The sequence below is a fragment of the Triturus cristatus genome, chromosome 5_2 (assembly GCF_964204655.1).
Source record: "Triturus cristatus chromosome 5_2, aTriCri1.1, whole genome shotgun sequence".
NCBI classification, from domain to species: Eukaryota; Metazoa; Chordata; class Amphibia; order Caudata; family Salamandridae; genus Triturus; species Triturus cristatus.
This window is the reverse complement of record NC_140588.1, coordinates 783,238,979-783,257,810: the sequence shown is the minus strand read 5'-3', so window position 1 is coordinate 783,257,810 and position 18,832 is coordinate 783,238,979.

The window sequence follows — 18,832 nt, the reverse complement described above, 5'->3', positions numbered from 1 at the left end:
ATATAGTTCCAATTGGTCCCTGCAGTAGGCCAGATCCAAGAGCCACTGCTGTTTGGTGGATACTACTTGTGTGCCCTACTGTAGAGTAACTCTCCGTTTTGGCAACAGCAGAGCCTCTGCCACATACTTACAATTGGCCGGTTGCAAGTCTTTGACCATTCCCAGAAAGCACACTCCAAGGCTACAGTCCACGTGCTCCAACACCATAGCTGCCACAGCCTCTGTAATTTGAGTCCAGAATCTCCTGACAGAAGCGCACAACTTGGCCAGATGCAGAAAGTCTGCATCCAGTATTACGCATCCCATCTCAGACCATATTTGAATAACTTAACAGGTGTAAGTACATTTGGTGTAACTACTTAAAGTGTATAATGCACAACTTACAATTGGATGTAAGCATGCTTATCTGTGTGCAGCAAAATTCCAAATCAACCAATTCCATCGGCCTATCAAGGACTTCATTCCATTACTCCAGCGCTCAATCTGGGGTCAGTGGTCTATCTGTTTGCATCACAATATATAATTTAGTGATCAGAGTCCCATGTGTGGTACGAGTGAGCAGGGATTGTAGCGCACAAAGTATAGGGAGTTCACCTGAGAATTGGGGATAGAACTCCCAAAGTGCAGCTCTAAGGCCATAGTATGTGAATGTCAGTAGCGGGGTGTGCCCTTGTGTGCGTGGGAGATCATTGAGGGTTCCAAAATTGCATTATGTTAGGCATCACCCATGGTTTTTAGCCCAGCATGAGCAAGCTGTCCCAGCGCTGAGCCTTCCCATGTGACCCATATGGCAGGGTGAAAACGCAGAGGGAGCGCCGGCGCATATAAATGGGTCTTGCCTACCCAAGATACGAGCATCCACCCAGCTTTCGTTTTGGAGTGGACTGTGTTGATTTCCATTCATCACCCCCTCTTTTTTATACGGCAGTATAGCCTGGAGTGTAATAGGATAAGCAGCATCATGCTCCACTGCAAGGTGAGGCACATAATCATGTGTAGCATACCAATAGTGTGTGAAATGGGCATGTGCACATCAATAGTATAATTGTAAGTCAAGTTCATTAAAGCCCCGTGGGTGTACGGAAGTGTGAGTATATCCTAGGCCGTTTCCCATCCCATGCCAGTGTAATTATGTGTGTCCTAAGTGCTTTAAAAAAAGCATTGCGGTAGTACAATGGGAATATGATAAAATGATAAAGAAGATTGGGCAGCACCACCGTTTTCATGGTGACCATCCTGTCTGCCAAATAGAGCGGTACCTGGACCACCTGGAGACCTGATCTTCTCATTTCAAAATGGCCCTACCATAATTGTATTGTGTCACCAGTTCCAGGTCACTATGAAGACATACCCCCAAAATGTTCACAGGGTCCATGCTCCACACCAAGGGAAAGTCGAGTAGGTACACTAGAGTACTGGACTTTAGGGGGAATATGACTGACTTTGACCAGTTGATGCTCAGGCCCAACTATTGTTCAAACCTGATATCCTCCCAAATTACAGGTGCCAAGTGCGTAGGAGTGTCCCTGACGTACAGCACCATATCATCCACATATAGGGAAATACTACAGGACACAGCTGAAATTGTAATGCAGAAGCAGCATGCCATTGCCAGACCACGCATGCCAGTGACTCCAGTTTTATAGCAAATAATAATGTTTACAGAGGGCACTCCAGTCGCGTGCTCCTGCAGATAGGGAAACCCTCTAATGTGCTACCATTAATGCACCGTGCCACCGGGTTAGTGAACAGTAGTCGAATCCAGCACAGGAAGGCCACCAGAACCCCCATTTGGGACATTATCGTAATTATATAGCTATTCAATGTAATCAAAATCTTTGGTGGTGTCCAGTATAACTGCTGCAGCCTGCATGGTGGTATTCAGCTGGTGCAATAATGCAAAGAGAGTACACGGATTGTGTGCAGTGGAAAGGGCCAATATGAAAACGGACTGGTGCGGCAACACCAGATTGGGGAGTAATGGCTGGAGCCGGGTCATCAGTATCTTGGTGAAGATCTTTGTATCAATATTAACAGTGGTCTGTATGACTCACAGTACTCCGGCGCCTTGTCAGGCTTCAGTAGTGCAAGAATGAGAACCTCTCACAGTGAAGGGGGTAAAGTCTGCTTGATGTTCGCTTCGTCATACAGGGCGTGTAAGTGTGGTGCCAGAAGGTCGGCAAATTCTTTATAGAACTCACCGGTTACACCTTCCAGGCCTGGAGCTTTACCATTGGGGAGCGAGCGTATGTCATCCTTGACCTCCTCAGCCGTAATAGGTTGTACCACATATTTGTGCAGTCTGAAGGACAGCCATGCAGTGTCCTCCAGGTAATCTCCTATCTCATCCACTGTAGCAGAATGACAGGGACTGTAGAAGTGGGTAAAGAAGTTTGTGAAATCCGTATAGAGGGCGTGGCGCAATGATCGATACCCTCCGGGGTAGTACTCTTCACAATGTGTGCTTGTACCCACGGTGATCACAGCTTCGCAGTCAAGATATATCCTGGTCATCTACCCTCCCCATACATCTGAACTGTGTGCCGCTTGGATAAAAAGTGTAGCTCTTGTGCAGCTAACTAATTAAAAGTGGTGATGTGCTCCTGAATGGCAGCAAGGGTGGCAGGGTGAGAGCTGACTTCATTATCACATTTGAGGGACCTCAGTATTGTGCAATTGTGTGTGTATTGCCCTCAACACTCCTGCCTGTGTGCTAATGCACACACCCCTGGTTGTGACCTTGAAGACTTCCCATTGTATATCCGTCCCATCCACAGAGCCAATATTCTTGTCACAAAATTCAACAATAACTTATCGGATCCCATCCCGGAACACTGGATCGAGGAGTGATGTTGCCTGGAATTTCCATGTGAATTGGGTGGGAGTGTGGCTGGGGATTGACATCACTAATTTCACTGAAGCATGGTTGGACAGAGTCTTTAGCAGGTGTGCAACCTTTGTCGTCCAGGCACAGATCTATCAGGATACTAACCAGTAGTCTAGCCACAACCACGACCCATGTACAGAGGAGGTGTTCCTGCTGTGCTGGGTGTTGGAGCCTTCATATGGCCACAATACCATAGTGGTCCATTCCATCCCACATAACAATGGCGGAGAGTGCTTGCCATGCTATCCCGTCATGGCCGACCGTTCCAGTGTCTCATGCATGGCAGCTCCCCTTCGCCGGCGCAGTCCGCATATCCCGGGCTGCCCCTAAGTGTTCACCAGTGTGCTCTCTAGTAGGTACTACTCACCGGTGGGTCATCGCGCAGCCAGGAGTCACTGTATCAGGCCTGAGCACGTCACCTCACCTCTGGCCCTCCTAGTGGCCTCTGCTCCTTCACGGTAGAGAAGCCCATGCAGCAGGCAGTCGCTGGCTCCTTTCATCATCTGAGAACCCCAGGGATCATCTTAGGAAGCCAGGCGAGTCTCCCCAGCTGCTCCAGCACACAGCCATCACTTTACTACCACCCATTTGAAATTAAGCCCTTCTAGCACAACTGTAGTGCTAGAGTAGGACATTGGACATGCCTCAACCACTGTGTGTAAGATAATCAGGGGCATTGCGAACCCCTCATGCCGTGTCAGCTATAGAGGGAGTGGAGTTTTTATCGGCCTCTTCTGTCTACAACTTGGCAGACAAAACTCATAATAACACTATAAGGAAGGAAGAAAGATGGGTTGATAGAAAAAGGTAAGAAGAAAGGAGGAGTGGGTAAAAGAATGGATGGATGAGTGGGTGAAAATGGGTGGGTGAAAGTATGGATGAGTGAATGAAGGAAGAATATGGGGTTGAGAAGATGGATGGATGGGTGGGTGGATGGATGAATGAGTGAATGAAAGTATTGGTAGGTGAAAGAATAGTAGAATAAATGGAAATCTGAGAGGATTGATGGGCAGGTGAAAGGATGGGAGACTGTGTGGAAATCTAAGACAATGGATGTTTGCAATTGGAAAGGATGGATGGATAGCAGAACTAATGGAAATCTGAGAGAATGGAGGGTGGATCGACAAAAGGATCAATTAATGGATGACAATCTTTATTGATGGACGGGAAATTCAAATGATTGATGAATGGGTGAGTGAATGGATTTATGGATGGGTGCATGCATAGATGTTGAATATGTGAATAGATGGATGGAATTGCCAATGGATGGATGAAATTGTGAAAGATGGGATGATGTATAAAACAACGAATGAACAACAGCATATAAAGGTGAAATGGGGGATATTAGTAGGCGGGTGGAAGGGTAAAAGAATCAAGGGATGAATGCTTGAATAGAAGAGCTAAAGAAGCTATTTTAGGGATGATCTGGCTCGTGTGCTTCACTTACTTGGTGCTATTGGAGCTTTTATTCAAAGTGAGAGGTATTTTAATCTCTTAGCTACTCACTTGAAGAACATGTGCAATTACACACCACTGGTGCTGTCACAGGTGATCCAGTGTTACTTTACATGTTTTTTGTATAGAACAGCTACCTTAGCCCTTTGGCGATTTAGACACCCAGATAGATTAATGTCCACCACATTTCAATTGAATTGAAATTGCATTTATATAGCACTTACTTCCTCTGATGAGGGGTTTTGAGTTAATGTGATTTCCAAGGAGAGCCATTCAATCTTCCATTGCCTGTGAGACTGTGTGTTGTGTGGTTATCAATGTTTAGGTTTCCCCTATGTGATGCCATCAATTATGTCATTTGTGATGTAGAAGTTCTGTTAGGGACTTTGTCACTAGTTTTGTACAGGTAGGTCCTCTTGAGAGAAGGGTACATTGACCATTCTGACTGAGCTCCTCAAAGGGGAAGAAGATACAGTTAGGGTCTTAACAAGCAAAGAAACCATAAAGCATTTATTTTTTGGGGACTTTTAGGCGTGTAGCTCAGAATACGCTACAGTTGCTATATTACATTGTTGCCTTTATGTTTCTATTTTTTACTGCAGATGGCTTATTATATTTTGAATGTTAACCTGCAGTTTTTGGTTTATTTGATGCACACGCATATGCCTTCATTATTTAATTGCCTTTCTAGCAGTACACATTTTCTGTTATCTGTCATTCACCAACATCAAATCTGATGGATGCTGTGGAATGAATTGCACATTACCTCTTCGATACAGTGACTATCCCCCTTCAGGTTATTATGGACAATGTTTCTATTACTTAACTTTTGTGTGTTAGCCTAATGCAATATGGGCGTTTCAGTCTTTTTTGTTTCTGATAAACAAATTACAGGCCTGAAAACATTAAAACATTTGTAGGTGAAATGCTCAGGGCTGGAGATAGTGTCTGTAATGACTTGGAGTTTTTGTGCTCACCCTGGTTATTAATCACTTATTTGTACATTGAAAATGTGTATCTTGACATGCATTTTGGCAAAGGGAGCTACATGGAGCAAAGCTTTTAAGAATGCAATGCATTAAAAAAGGAAAAAATGACAACCTATTGCTATTAAAGCCAGAACACAATAAATCCTAGGAATCATCTAACTATATTTTGGAGTGTCTAATAAATTAAGCTTAGAAAATAACATACTGTCACGTACTATGCTTTTATTTTCAAAGAGACAAATGTGTGGTTTAATGTCTGCGTGTTTCATTTGCTTTTTGCATTTTTCTGGTTACCTGGTGGACTAGAACTTTCACCTTCTAGAGTGTGGATTTGGACACGAACAAGGAAGCCGTATATTTTCCCTTGCTGGACTGATGTAAAGATGCCTAGAACTTAGATTTATGCTCTTGGATAGTTCAATGGTGACAGAGTTTGCGCAGGGATTCAGGATTCCACCCGCAGATTGTACTTTTGAACTTTTGTTCATAGGAATAGCTTCTTTCTTTGACAGGAATTGCTCATTCTTACCCAAAACCATTGTGCTCCATCATCCTTTTCCTCACAAAGGAAAAGTTTTCTACTCTTCACTCTGCCTCCTTCTCAGAGACCATGCTCTCTTCTCCTACACATCTGATTTAGCATTTCCCCCGAGTTCATCATGTTGTACTGGGACTCTGTTAAATGTTATTTGAATATTTAAGGTACAATCTCTCTCATTGAAGGAATGAACACATAGTGGATGGAAGTGAGTAGACTGCAGCGAGATGAATACCGCAATGCAGAATGATAGATCACAAGTATAAAATATGTTCTAGAATTAGAAACCTATTTGTTATGGATTGCTTACTGTCACACTTGCTTCAAGATTGGAATGTTTATTTTGCATCTCTAGGTGAGGGAATCCAACCAACCCCCATGATAGTTACCTGGTGGAGTTTGGAACAGTCACCAAAGGGACGTAATGTGCTTCTCCTTCATCAATAAACTTGATTTTGTCCATCTTTCTAGCTGAACTCGTTGACCTTTCATCATGACAGTTTTGGTGATAATTAGAGTGAACCCTAGGAAAGGCACCTTCTCTGGACCTTGATCAACTTCAAAGCATATCAGTCTACTTCAACCTAATGCCATAGGTGATTCGTTTACTCGTTTTACTGTGTTCTCTATCCTACAGGGGACAGGCTGCACCAAAGCGTGCTCTTTTTCTTTGTTAACGTGTCTGCAGTGCATGTGCTGTAGCTCACCTGCTTGTGATGGTGAGTGAGGAACCCTCTCTCGCCCCATTGTTGGACTACTCTGCGAGCAATGGAGTGAAATGCTCAGTTACTTACCAGTAATATTCATTACTCCGAGTCCATGTCTTCCTTGTCACATGCTTCATGTCGGAGTTTACCCCATTCATGCAGAACCTACCTACTTGGAATGAGAAGGGAAGTCAAGTTTGGTGGTTAGAGTCTGCATGAATGGAGTAAACTCTGGCATGAGGACTGTGAGAGGAAGACGTCCGAGGAGGTAATGGCAGCACCATTCCTGTAAGTGACCCTATATAATCAACTGTGGCTGTGTGCACAGCACGTTTCTTTGGCGCCTCTCCTGTGACCAGCACTGTGGGAGCTGGTGAGTGTTCTCTGTGGCAACGCATTAGTCTATTCCCGGTTCTGAGTTCGGGGGAAAGTGGGGAATGGATAGGCAGCTCCTCATTGTTTAGTTTCTTCTATTCACATCGTGGTGATTGGGCAATACTCCTGAGCTCATGAAAATATAAAAGAAGACATCATATTGGCTGATTCTAAAAGGAAACTCTGGTGTGATTCGACAGAGCAACTGGCACCTGATTAAGGGGGATATTTCTCTCATTTCTAATGCAGCATCACAAACAATTATTGATACATTTTGAAAGAATACACCAGTTTTAAAAATAAACTTTATGAACATAGGTTTTCATTGGGCAACATCAAAATTTCCAACCTCTTCTTTTTTAGCAAAACCAGGTGTTCAGACATTTAAATGGAAACAATTGAACAAAACGTGTGCCAGTTATTTAAATGGCAATGATTGACCCTCTGAGGAAAAATGCTTGGGAACTGGGGTTGAAAGGTTGAAAGAGTTTTTGATCATGTGCCTGCTTTGTTTCCACCACCCCAAGTAGTTTGGGATGAATGTGAGGAGGCAGTGAACATATTAGAAAACACTTTAAGGATGGTACAAGAGTAATAGGGGAGAGACACAGATTTTGCACACGCAAACAACTTCAACTCAAGTCAATGGAGGGGTTGCTCGAAGGATTAACTCTCCTTACTTCTACATTTGAGTTTGACGGGACACTGGATAACTTCTTAAGGGATCAGATTCTAGTCAACTGTTTTGATAGAAGGACAAAAGCCATAAGGAAGGTTCGGAACAGCTAAATAATGGCATCCAACGATGCTCTTCCATCTTCAAACTCCAAACAGGCACTGGATGATTGGTCTTTGAATGATATGGTGAATGATGAGTGTGCAATTGATTCAGAGAAAAAACCTAGAACTGACAACACTCCTTCTATTACCTGCCCACTTTACCCTCACAGTTTTACCTCCCCAAAAGAAAGTCTCTATTTGTTTCTGGAGGCAGATTACTTCTTTCTTGGGTAATGCTAAGGACATGACTTGAAACAAGTATAACAAGCATAAGAGCAAGTTCATCTTAATTATAGTTATTTTCTATAGCCACAATAATGGTAGAGTGCTTAATTTAATCAGGTCTGCCTGTATTTTCTACTACAATTGGCATCAGCAGTCATCATTCCACCAGCCAAAGATGCAGGTATATTGAGGCCCGGTTAGCATGTGGTGGAAATCTTTTCCTAATTGCTACACTTCTTCTTGTTGTAGAGTGATTTTAAGAAGTTCAGTATTTCCTTTTATTTGTTTGAAAGCGTGCCCGCTTTAGGAATATTTCTGACTAATGGGTTAAGGCAGCTGTTGGACTTGGGCCTTTTTGCAGGGTCATCCCTGACATTTTTTTCCTTCCTTCTGTATTTTTTCTGACCTATTGTTGGTGGTTTTCTGACTCTGGGCACTTTACCACTGCTGATCAGTGCTAAAGTGCATATGCTCTCTTTTGTAAATTGTTGTATGGATTAGTGATTCCATGGTTATTTGATTTACCTGTCAGACCTTAGTACAGTGCACCATGTGTGCCCAGGGTCTGTAAATCAAATGCTGCTGGTGGGCTTGCAGCACTGATTGCGCCACCCACAGAAGCAGCTTTCAAAATGTGGCTCAGGCCTGCCATTGCAGAGCCTGTGTGCAGTCTGGGACTGCCATGTTGTCTTGGCATGTGCACACACTTGTCAGTCCCTAAACCTTCCCTTTTCTGCATGTTAGTCACCCCTAATGTAGGCCCAAGGTACTCCTGTGGACAGGGTGCATTGTATGTGAAAGGTAGGACATGCCCTGATGTGTGTGGCATGTCCTGATAGTAAAATACTGCCAATTTTGTTTTTCACTATTGCAAGGCTATCTGTTCCAAAAGCCTAGAATGGACAGGTTGAATATAACATCTTATAAACATAACTGACCCAGGGAACAAATAAAGTTTAGTATGCCTGAACTCAGAATGTTAAAGTGCATCTTTTAGTGTGGGTGATTTTAACATTCTGTGTTTGAAAATACCACTTTTTGAAAGTAGATATTTTCTTGCCTAACTAGCCAGTGTGCCTCTGCTAGGTTTGTGTATTGCATGTCCGGCTTGTGAGTGACAGGAACTGGGAGAGGGCTGCGGCTCCAGCAGTCTAATGAGTCAGGGCTGGGCTGAATGGGACCTGGGGTGAATTTAGAGTAGGGGGAGGAGATTTCATTCCACCTTCCTGGGCCCGGTCTGCTTTCAACACTGCTGTTGCCACCTCCTGCCAGGAAGCTGCACCAGAGAGGACAGAACTGGTTTTGGCTGGGTACAGACACTCACTGCCTTCAGAGACAAAGGAATTGTGTGTATAAAAAAGGGGGGCCCAGACCCCAGAACTTTAGATCACTTCTGGGAAATCAAGAGGAACCTTTGCCAAGGTGAAGAAACCAGAGAAGCTGAAGGAGGATTACTGCCCCTGTGGTGTTTGCTGTTTGGGGTTGGCCTGCAGTGGTTACTTGTTGCCAAGGAAAGGAGAAAAGGACTTTGCTTTGTCATCTTGAGGAAGATCTCCAAGGGCTTGAAATTGAGCTTGCCTCCTGTCTGAAGTCTCAGGGACAGAAAGGCTTCACTACCAGCTCCCCTGAATTTCCTTGCTGGGAATTCTAACCTATAGAGAGGTGCCTGCTGCTGTGCAGGACCTCTAGAGACTGGTTGTCGCTGGGAGCATAACGCAAAAACGAAGAAGCGTGTCGCATCCGCACCGAGACCCGACTCATCGCCGAGAACATCATTGCAACGCCTGCCATGCGGCTGGAAAAGTTCACGCATCAGACCGGATCATCGCATTGCATCAAGCTGCCATTTTGTCGCATCGCACCAGATCGTCGCACTGCAACGAGGCGCCATCTTGTCGCACTGTAACCGGAATGCAGTAAGAAAGTGACGCATCCCCTCCTCTCCGGTAAGGAACTGACGCATTGCCTCCCCTGCACCGCAGTAAGGAACAGGTGCAAAGCCTCCCCCGAAGCAAGGAACTGACGCTTCTCCTTCCCTATGACCCTTTTGTTTGTTTTGCGTGACGCATCTTAGGTACTTTGTTGGAAAAGTGTTGCATTTACAACTTGCATTGAACTGAACTATTTCTGCCATTTTTGATACTGTATTGTGGAATTTTGCCATTTGGTCTTGTTTAGATAAAGTATACTTATTTTTCTAAACTGGTGTGGTGTCCATTTGTAGTGTTTTCACTGTGTTACTGCATGTGTTCACAAATGCTTTACACACTGCCTCTGAGATAAGCCTGTCTGCTCATGCCAAGCTACCAAGGAGGTGAGCAGGGGTTATTTTAGGAGTGTATCCCCCTTTTCCTGACTAGAAGTAAGGGTCCCTATTTGGACAAAGATGCAAACCATTGCCAACTAGAGACCCTCCTTTCTAACAGCAGCCAATGACTTTTGGGGTTTAGTCAATATCAGCAGAATTTTGTTGGCAGATACCTTAAGTTTAAGTTGTTCTGCCCTCTACTCCAATCCATGAATTGAGGGTTATTCTCTTATCATGGCTGCCATTGGTTCAATAGATAGCACAAACAGAAGCTGCAAGATGGAGCAGCCTCTCATGTTCCTCTCTTCAGTTTTATAGCTCACAAACATGCTGCATCTACCAAGCCGCTGGCATCACGTTCTTTATAAGCTGCTAAGATCCAACTACAAAATTGCTTGCTGAATCCAAACCTGTGCAATTTTGACCTTAGAAAGCCCTTTTCTGCAACCATTATGGCGAGGATTTAATTTCCTCTTTGCCTTCTTAAGAAGATGTGTGTTGCATGGTCTCTAATAAGTCTGGATTCATCCTCCTCAATCAGTCCTGGCATCCATTTATCTAGCCAATTGGATAATATCTTTGGAGATATTTTGGCATTTAGATACAATAAAACAATTGGCCAATATGACTCACAATTCCTAATGTATTTGTTATGGGATCAGAGAAATAAATACCTCCCACATATTTGTGTAATCCATGTTTCCTCTTTAAAAAAATTAAAGAGTTCCGCCCTCAGGGGTGGTAATATTCCTTCTAGAGATCTATAAATGGCTAGGGGATTTTCACCACTTTAGTAATTTGATCGCTTCCCTGAATTATTGGTTATTTATGGTTCTGTCTAAATAGTCTCTTTGCTCATTTGTAGGACATAGTGGGTGAACATTTGGGCGGTACTCTACACATTGCATTTTCCCCTCCCTCTATGATAAAATGCTGATGAAAATCGCTAAAGGCTCCGAGCTTCCCTTCCTCATCTTCCAGGAGTTTGCGCTGGGGTTGTACATTTCCAAAATATAGAGTTTATTATATATGTATTTTAGCTGTATGGCTGATAATTTATTATTATTTTAACCCAGAATCTCAATTGTAGTGTTAGAAGAGTTTTTCTCTACTCTGTTAGTTTCAACTACATTTAGCTGGCCTTCAGACTGTTATTTTTTTGTATTTTTCCTACTGTTGTGCATGCTTTGGTATAATCTTATAATGAGCTGGAATCTTTGTGTAGTTTCTCAGATTCTAGTTTCCACTCTCAAATTTTGGGGGCATCTAAAGCTATTAGTATCCTCTTGCGTAGGCCCTTAATGTGTTCCATTTCATCTGGAATGACATAGGGTCATCTTCTATGTGTCTTTGTGTCAGGTCAATTATTTAAGTATTCTTGGTTGTTAACTGAATGTCCTGAATATGTACTCTTTGAGTCTCCTTCTATTGGGAATTTCTGTAGACCTTTCTACCAACAATTTAGAGTGGTCTGAAAGGACCATATCACCCATTTGGTCCTTGTACTGTCTCCCATTAGCCTCTTATGTTAGAAAATTAAATCAATTCTCTTGTAGGTTCTGAATGTAGTGGAAAATAATTAATAGCCATTTTCCTGCCAAAGAGTGTATAATCACACATCTACGACTATCAAGTCATATTTTACAGTTTTCAAATTTGTACTCATCAGTTTATGTATGTGACTCTAGGTATTGGATCTGTTTAACCGATCAACCCATACTGAGTAGAAGTAACTCCAATTATCACCTTACCCCTCAAAAGATTATCCAACTTTTGTCTCTGGAAACAAGCCTGACGTGGGTTTGGTGCATATGTGTTAAAAATTGTCATTATCTCTCTCTTATATTGTAACTGTGTCACAAATTATCTGCCTGTATTATCATTATTTGTCAATATGACCTTAACTTGCAAAGTGTGTTTAGCTTAGATTGCATCTCCTGCATTATGTTAAAAGAAGTTGAATGGAGCTGTATTGGGTAAATCCTATGTTTAGCCTCTTGCGGTTTTTGCTTGTAGATGTGGTTCTTGTAACATACTGAGATCTGGTTGTGTAGCTTCGACATGATTCCATAACTTTTTTACTTTATTTGGTGAGTTCAGGCCTCCCACATTCCTGGATATTATTTCAGGCATATCGTAACTGGGGTGTGTGAAATCTTTCTTTAATAATTAAATTAAAGGAAGTTTTTTTGTGGGAAGAAAATGTGCCTTTGAGTATTTCTCTCTTTCCCCCTTTAAACCCTACTTCAAATTGCATTACTAGTGACCCCCAGTGTCTCTTTGTAGGCTCTGCGGCATTAGCATATTATGTTAATACGTTGATTTACCTCCCATCAAAAGCTTGTCTCTTATTCTCATCTTGGTGGATCCCCACGAGCCCCCAGTGCATCATTTCACTTTTACCCTTAAGTGTGCTTGAAAATCGGGTTGTTCCATAAGGAGTTTATAGTTCTTCTCAGATGCCCCCTTTTCATGTTTTCTGATTTTCACGTCTTTTTTTGTTTTGGGTGGGGGTTTGTAAATTTTTGGTGTCTCTTTGGTCATTCCTATGGTCTGGTACCTGGGGGTGCTCATCCTTGTTCTGGATGTAGAGGATATCCTTCGCTTCATGAGCCACATTTCCTGCCACCTCTATGTCTTTTCATCTGAATGTTATGCCTTCCAGGAGCATCCAAATATATGACACATCTTTAAGTGTGAGGGCCTTCACTGTCAAACAATGAGATCTACACTCATAGCGTGGTCGGGCTGCATTTTGAAAGATCAAGATTTTGCTTTCCCCATAGTGTTTTTCTTTCATGGAACAGGCTGCGTTGAGTATTTGTTTTTGTTATTGGATAAGAAGAGAGTTTCACTGCTATGTCTCTAACTTGTGCCCCTGCTCTCCTGATCATTTAGCTACTGTAAGCAGTCCTCTCAGTGCCAGTGGGCTAGTGTTCATTTTGTTGGACCATTTTCAGAAAGAGGAGTCAGACATATTTCCATTCTTCATCTTCTTCCCCCTTTTTATGATTTTTAATCCCAACTGGACTTGTTCTTCAGATCCTCGCATTTGTCTGTGAGCTGTTTGGCCTACATTTCTGTTGTGTTTATGGAGGTAGTGCCAGGCCACCTGTGAGGAGTTTGAGATCTATTTTAGCGACTGTTCTATGGCCTTACTTATTCCTAAATTATGCATTTCTCTATTAATTTCTTTAACATCTCTTCCTAAATCTGATCAAAGTTGATTGAGGTCCTGTGCCAGAGTTTTGTGGAAATCCTTCTTAAAGTCAGTGATACATGACTGCATGTCTTCCTTGGAGAGTGGGGCATTATGCCTGTTCACCATTTCTGTGTTAGTAATGTCAGTCACTTCATTTCTTCATGCTGGATTTGTCACTGAATTACAAAATACATAAGAGTATCACTTCATCTGGTTAGATTATTTCGCTAGTATTGACGTATGTCTCAGTCCTTATAGTGAGTGGTCAGGCATTGAGTGTACCTAGTCACCTTGGCAAACAGACTGGTTGGTCCAGTGGGCCCCACTATTGGACATTCTCCTTAGGTTTCAGGTAGGCTTTTTCAGGACTCAGTCTTTCCCCGTGGTGTAATATTCCAGAGGTGCATCCCACAGCCCCTGTCTCATGATGTTGCTACCTTCTCAGGCCCCCTGTCAACGATGGCAGTAAAACCATCAAATGTTGGTTTTCATGATTCTTACCCAGCAGTGATGGCAAGGTATATTTTGTCTCGAAGGGAAAGCAAGGCATACTAATCCACCACAATGTAAACTAGTTAGGTCACTTCTGGCGGGCACACATCTGCCTTATCACCCTACTGTTCATCATGCTATATCATGTGAGTTAATTCTAGAGGGCTCTCTTCTGTTACCTGCTATTCAGTGGTATGTCTTTTCAGTAGTTTGAGAGGAGCGCAAATCGGCAAAGGCATCTCCTCAGTGGGTCAAACATGCAAAAACAAAAATCAAGTGGAAAATCAAACACCATCTCTGCTGATCGCCCCAATTTGCATCAAATATCCAAGCCCAAGGTGAGTGTGCTGGTCACAAGTCTCACATCTCCTCTTTATCATCCTGGTACCAGCAAGTTTAATAATATTCTTCTGGAGTCTGTGACATGTATTTTATGGTTCACCATGCAGTTGTGGATCGTTTATCCTATTTCAACATCCATTACGTGCAACAGTGGCTGCTATCTTCTTTGGGCAAACCACGTGCTCCTGTCTTGTGGCCACTGTCCTGCATCTACTGTCATCCACTCACTTTCCCCTCCATTTAGGTCTAAATTATTGCAGTTGCTCCCTGAGATCCTTTTATTCCCATTTTTCATCTGTTTTTGCAGGCCAACAAGTTGTTCTTTTATTCTGCTGCTGTAAAGCATCACCTCAGAGCTGCCACACTGGCGCCATCTTGATTCTGGCACTATAAATATACATTTTTGTAAAGAAAAACTAACATTTGTTGAATGTATAGGTACCATGTTATGTTGTGTCAAGCACTGGATGCTGTGACGGTCTTTCTAGATTTCTTCTTGATTGCTTGAGAAAAGGGCTACACCTTCCAGTGACCACAATGTCAGCATGCACTTAAAAGTCAGGTTCAACTTGGCAAGTATCTCTTTAAACAATTCAAATTTAGAAGGAAAAAGCCATCAAAAGACTGAGCAAAATCCTTGATGAAGGAGTTGATGAACAAGGCACCAAAACCATACTGAGTTCAGGGTTGAGAAGGAACCCAGCATAACGTCTTCCATAAGAAAACTCCTAACAAGAATCCTACCTGTGTGTTACATCCTTTCACTTCTCCTTGCTTCTGCATTTTGCCAGCCGTTTCCTTAGCCCAACACCCCACATGGCTTGCGGACCAGCCCTATGGGTGACCACGGCCACTTTTCTGGAACCTGATGTGACTGTAGATTTTGTTTGTGTTTTTTTCTTTGCACAGAGGGAGTAGTTTTCCTCTTCTTTCACTTCTTGGTTTCAAGCTCAGCAGTGTCTTGACTCATTGTTTGCTGCCTGACATAGCTTTTTGTTAGGTAAGGTAGGCCTGGGGGTTTGTGCTTTCTATTGGTGAGGAAGCAGGTACATACATAAATGGGATGTTATATTATTTTAATTTATTGTGCACACATAGGCTAAGCTTCATGGTGATGTAGAAGTGAACATAATCCAACACCAAACTACAATAAAAGTAGTTCACAGGATAAACAGTACTGGTAAGAAATCCAAAATGTCAGACATTTCCTCAATGTTAGCAGACGGGACTCTTGACAGAGAAATACAGTTACGCTTTGCCATAGCTTGACATCTACCACTGAAGATGGTCTAATTGCAACAGAAGAGCCTTCTGTGTTTTTGGCAAAAAGTAGAGTGCAATGTTGGGCATATCATAGTGTCATGTTGGGGGTGTATGGTCATACCAGAACTCTGCTCTTTCTGCTTAAATACCTTTGGGCCCGATTCACAAAAGTAAACTGAGGCGAAAGTCTAACTTTACGACTTTTGGTATTCACAAAGGGCATTTACGAGTAGTAAGGGTATTTACAAGTGGTAAATGCCCTTTGTGAATACCAAAATTTGTAAAGTTAGACTTTCGTCTCATTTTAACTTTGTGAATCGGGCCCTTTGTGTATAATTTTCATTGATTTGAAAATTAAATAAGAACTGGCCGAGAGTCTGCCTGCAAAGAACATGAATGGTGACGTCATGAGTTACTGTCTGTTGCCCCTGGGAGCTGACAGTGCTCTGTGGCAGCAATGGTCTGCATGGCATACCAATGCCACGCGATGGTGACTGTGGGGCTACACCATCTTTATTGACAAGAATAAGCAGCTCCGGAACTTCCAATAATTAAGACTGTAAATAAGGAATAGTAGGTATGCGACCACTTAGAACATACCTACTGGTGTGCGTTTGGTGCGTAACCCTCCCTGCTTTTTGAAGAAGGCATTTTGGGGCATATTATCAAGACAGGCGATAAAATTATCGCCGCTTTGGCGGCACAAAACTACCGCTAAAACGGCGATAATGGGCTTGATAATATGCTCTATGAAATTCCAATTGAAGCCCATGTTAGATGTGAAGGACATCTAACATGGGCTTCAATTGGAATTCCATAGAGCATATTTATCAAGCCCATTATCGCCGTTTTAGCGGCTGTTTTCTGCCGCTAAAGCGGCGATAAATTTATCGCCTGTCTTGATAATATGCCCCCACGTTCTGTACAACATATGCTTTGTCTGTCGGAGAGTCTCTTAAGTTTTACTGGCCATGAAAAATGCATAAAAAGGCCAAGGCTTGTCAAAGTGTTCCTTTCAAGCCTGTAAGTTATGGTGGCTACTCGGATGACGTTTCAGTCAGGGATATGAGTGGGATCAGGAGGGATATGGCATGAGGTCGAATGGAGGATTACCTCGGATAAGACACAGCACATTTCTGATGGATCTTCTTTTTGAGCAGCTGGGACACCTAGATTTATGCTCGTGGAGTCCCTGGCACAGAGCCTGCTGTTTCCATGGCTTGAAAACTAATGCTTTACAAGAAACGGGGTTCCAAGTAATTACATTAACTTCTGATTGTAGGCGAAACAAAGGCCGCATAGAATTATGCTGATTCTCTAAGGACCGAAAGTTTCATGTTTGAAGATTGCTTCTTTAATTATTTAGAGACAAAAGGATATCAGGTTTATATAAGTATTTCCAGGGACCCGCCGTTTACATGAGGATTAGGGAAGAACCAGAACTACACAGTCTAAACAATGCAATCAGTAACAATGTAGAGTTTCATCAAATCAATTAAGAGAATTTAAAATATTCAAATAGTTGTTTCGCTTTGTGTCTGAAAAGCAAAACCTCAACCTTTGCCTCTCTGGCAGTTTTTGGACTATACCAGTTAAACGCAGACACTTGCGAAGCCAATAGGTCTCATCTTGGCAAGTTGCGGTGGTGGTCAATTTTTTATTTTTGTTTTTCTTAATGCACATATATGCCATGAAAAAGAAAGAAACAATTGAAATCATGCTGCCATCTAATTGAGGCAGCCATATGCTTGCAATAAGAGCTTTAAATGTTAAAAGAAAATCCCATTTGATTTTAACGAGTAGTGTGTAGGCGCTTCCTTGCAGGCAGGTGTACTTACAACAGGTAGAGGACCCTTCTTTAGTTTTTATGCACTTCACAGAAAAATGTGATTCTTACTGGTGCAAACAAAATGTACTATTGGCCTTCCATTGCTGTATATGGGGCCATAGTTCAAACATAAAAGCTTGACTAAAAATGAAGAAATAAAGAATTGAAAGGAAATAGCATTGGCAAAGTAAAGTATTGGCCTGCCAGTCTTAGCACTGAAATGACCTTCTTTTAAGGGGGATGTGCATGTGAGATCAAAGAAAGAACATCACTCACATGGCAAGAGAGCTAACAGCTGAAGTGGGCTGGCCTATTGCCATATATTCCATGCTGAGGTAGGTGGAAGCAAAATGTAAATATGATAGCTGAATAGATCAATGAGTAAAGAGGGCTCTTGTGTGTGTGTGTGTATGGGTGTGTGTGTGTGTGTGTGTGTTTGTGTGTGCATATATAGGTATACATATATATGTGTATGTGTGTGCATTGCATGCATGATATTGTTTGATAACATGCAGATAACGCTGCAGCTAAAACTGTCTAAAGGCTGGACCAAATGACATAATGATTCAAAAACATAGCTGTTTTATTCATTATAAAAAATTGGGTGTTTTAACCCAATCTATTTGCATGAGTGGGAACCACCTGTTGGAAGGTAGCTTGGATGGGTTTGTGGTTGTCAATATATATATTAACAAGGAACTTTCTAGAGGGAATTATCTGAGATAATTGTGTGCCAAACAAGGTATTCATCCTGCACGGTATGTGAGGATGAAGGCAATCATGTGCACGTTTATGCCTCAAAGAAAGTTTTAAATGCTATTGGAGTAGCTTCAATGACATCAGGAACAAAGGTTATGTACCCTATTCCCAAAGGTACTTTTTGCTATAAAGTTAGGTATACGGCCAAAAATACATTGAGTTCACAAAAAGATTTTTTAACAGAATAAAGACAATTACTCCTCCAGATTTATCTACCACAAAAATCTGCAGTAGTAAATCCCACTCAAAAGGTGAGAAGCGGATGCACCCCAAGCATGTAGATTTGTGGGCATTCTCAAACTCTGATCAGCTCTTTCCCACTATGGAAATGGCTGTAGTAACTCTCCTTCCAGAGAAATGGATCACACCCATATTTGATGAGGCTTGGGGGAAGAACATTCTTCAGAGGTAAAGATATTTCCTCTGTGTGAAATCCTACACTGTGTCAAATTCTGCTGTGGGATTACGACCCTACAGGAGATAGTGTATGAGGGTCAGAGAAGCTCGTTTTGAAACCTATACCTGATCTAGGTTTCAAGACCTTCTAGGAGTTTGAGAGAAATGTAAAAGTATGCTGAGGAGGAGATGTGAATAGGGCCCTTCATGTTGCAATTTACTGTACAAAACAAAATAATCCAGTGTTTTTAACTTTGTGGTATCAGCCATCTCTCACAGCTATTTC